This window comes from Sprattus sprattus (genome assembly GCF_963457725.1).
Source record: "Sprattus sprattus genome assembly, chromosome: 1".
Taxonomy (NCBI): Eukaryota; Metazoa; Chordata; class Actinopteri; order Clupeiformes; family Clupeidae; genus Sprattus; species Sprattus sprattus.
In genome coordinates this window covers 14,790,650-14,793,931 of record NC_137920.1, presented here as the reverse complement: position 1 = coordinate 14,793,931, position 3,282 = coordinate 14,790,650, and positions in this window count along the sequence as shown.

Sequence of the window (3,282 nt, the reverse complement as noted above, 5' to 3'; positions counted from 1 at the left end):
TCTGAATAGCCGCATTGCCAGTAGCTGGAGATTAAATGTCTGAAGGGGTACGGGACTGTAAAATGTTTGGGAGCCACTGCAGTAAAATAATTCTTTATTTAAATAAATAAAAAGGGAACACCAGAAGCCACTTTCTGGATGTGTCATGGGCCTAATTTATCAAAATACTGATGGGGGAAGGTGCCTGCTTGGAAACCCCTGTGAAATACTCATGAAGGCAGCCTTGTTGTTGTTGTTGTTGTTGTTGTTGTTGTTGTTGTTGTTGTTGTTGTTGTTGTTATTGTTGTTGTTGTTGTTGTTGTTGTTGTTGTTGTTGTTGTTGTATCTTGCTGATTAGGATCTATGACTAGGCAGCTGTTAGATTAGATTAGGTTAGGTTGTTGGGTTTGAGTATTTGCATGTGACAGTGAGAGGACTGGCTGCTGTGGGATGTCCCAGGAACAGACCTACAGCACATGTGAAAGACTGACGAACGTAAAGCATTTCCCTCCTGAGTGGAATTTTCAGTCGAATACAGAAGAGGGCGCTAGGTCATTAACTTTCTCTGTTATATTCATTAAGGCCCTGTGCTCACGAAGCCTAGATTAGCTTAATTCTGGTTAATTAATAATTCACACGGATCGAATCTTTAATTGCGTACAAATGGAGCCGAGTAAAGACAAATTTGCGTACATATGAACCAAGCCGATCGGATTAAATCCGCTGTACTACATCCACCACGCCTGCTGATGGCGCTTTAATGCTGCTACAGATAACTGAAAAACGGAGAAGAAGACAGGAGCACACTGATAAACAGAAGACAGTAGTCAAGCTCCAATTAGCACCGTTTATCCTAGCCGCATAGCCCACAGTTGTCTTATGGAGAGGCTGAGCTTGAGTACGAGAGACCACAATGCAAGTGGTGTGGATCCTTGATTTTTCATGGTTTACAATTGCTTCCAATTTCATGGTTCTATTACTAACAACAAATGTATGCTATTGTTGAGGGCTTTGTCCTTCATGTACTGTACCTCTGAAGTGACGTTAATGCTAGCTATCATTGTCTGAAAGGACTAGAGCTAACTTAGCATTCATCTTACAGCATTGACACTTTCAAAAAAACGTTTTGTACAATGGTCTGATGCAAATAGATTAAACAATGATAGATTAAAGTGTGGTTTGTCGATGTCATACCTTTCTTAACAACATCGATTTAGGTAGTTAGATAGATAAACTTATCCCGTTAGCCAAATTCACATGTAATAGCAGCAAGATAATGATGTTCATTTGTCAGGGTTTTGTCTGGAATCAAACCCAGGTCACTGGATTGGTAACCCAGTACTCAGCCAAGTGAGCCAATTAGGACTCAGTTTTAGGACAGCGTTAAATAGTTTTCTCTATTTTTGAAACAAGGGTTTTTCCAAAACAGAGGTAATTCCAACATTTAGAACAGTGGTAAATCCAAAATATTCGTGGTAGGCCATGTTCAAGTTTATTGTCATTTACTTGATAGCAATGCAGACATTACAAGTGATGAATGCTTTGGTCTCAGCCAACACAACTTTACCTAGTCAATAAAGTAGGACATAATAAGTGATTGAAATAAACCAGTATTTAAATGGTAATTATGAATGTCTGAAGTGCGAAGGAGATATATAGATATCAAGGAGATTAAAGTGACTAGTGGAAAAGAATATAAGCGGTAGCAACAATGCAAAAAGACACACGCACACACACACACATACACGCACACACACACACACAGCACACACATTAGCACAGGGCTTTAGAGAGACACAGGGCCCAATCATCGTGGTGTTTGCTTGTGTGTTACTGTAGTATGTGTATGCTGTGTGTGTGTAAGCTGCAGAGGTGTCAAAAGTATTCACATTCATTACTTAAGTAGAAGTAAAAATACAAGGGTTTAAAAATACTTTTGTTAAAGTAGAAGTATCAACTCAAGCTTTTTACTTAAGTAAAAGTATAAAAGTACTGGTTTTCAAAACTACTTAAAAGTAGAAAAGTAAAAGTAATGTAAGATTTTTTTTCTCCATAAAGGACACACATTTAAGCCGCGTCTCAGGGGCCTATAGTGCACTACCCCACCTCCCTCAAAAAAAGTATTTTTCTAAAGGCCAAAATGACTATAATGTTGTATTAAAATGTAATGTTGAAAAATGTCCGATGCACTAGGCTACCCGTTTCAGCTGCATATATGCCCATTGAAAATTATTATTACATTTTATGAATGCAAATACATTAAGGTACCATATGTGTACTACTGAGCATTAACATGCGTTTCATGGAGCAGCAGACAAGATAACTAGTTGCCTATAAGTATTTTAATAGTGCAAAAAGTCAAACTTCAATGAAATGTTATCAATAACCTTTAGTGAGGTAATGTAGTGCATACATTAAATCAACGGACTGGTGTCTCTTCAAATTTGACGTTGAGTTTTTGAAAGCCATTAGCTCGTGGTACTTGGGTGCGCAGAGCTTGCAGCGCATTCGAAAAAAATTGTTTTTGCACCATCTCAAAAAAATCTTCCAGGTACGGCCAGGGATGTACAAGTGTTGGCACTTGGTTGGGAGTTTGTTATTTCGCTGGATATTTCGCTGGTGAAGGAGTTCTCTGACACGGACATTTTTGTAAGGGGCTTTTCTGCTGTCCTTGCTGGAGAGTGACATGATTTGTAACGGTTGATTTGTGTCATCCGCATGTGCATTGCGTAGAAAATCAATAGGGTGTCGGAATGGTATATGTTCATACTTCTCATCCAACCACAATCAAATTCACTCTATCCGGATGGCACGATTTATCCGGCTAGGTTTTTTGTGTGTGACGTGTGTTTTTGAACGATGACAAGCCGGAATGAAAACAAACCAAAATGACAAGGAGTAACGAGGCTATTTTTAAAATGTAGGGAGTAGAAAATACAGATATTTGCGTGAAAATGTAACGAGTAAAAGTAGAAAGTAGTCTGAAAAAAGAATACTCCAGTAAAGTATAGATACCCAAAATTTCTACTTAAGTAAAGTAACGAAGTATTTGTACTTCGTTACTTGACACCTCTGGTAAGCTGTGATGGCCCAGCCGGTGAGCAGTGCCCCACATGGCTAAGTACAGCCAAAACAAAGGCAATCAAGAGGCATGGTGTTGGATGGGTGATACTACTGCAGATAATTCTCATAGGGAACTCCTCCCCACCAAGGTATCTCTGGTTGTCCCTCACAGGTGGATTGGATCAATCAGGCAATCAGCAGCCTTTTTAAACTCAACCAGAGGATACGGGAGCCAGACTG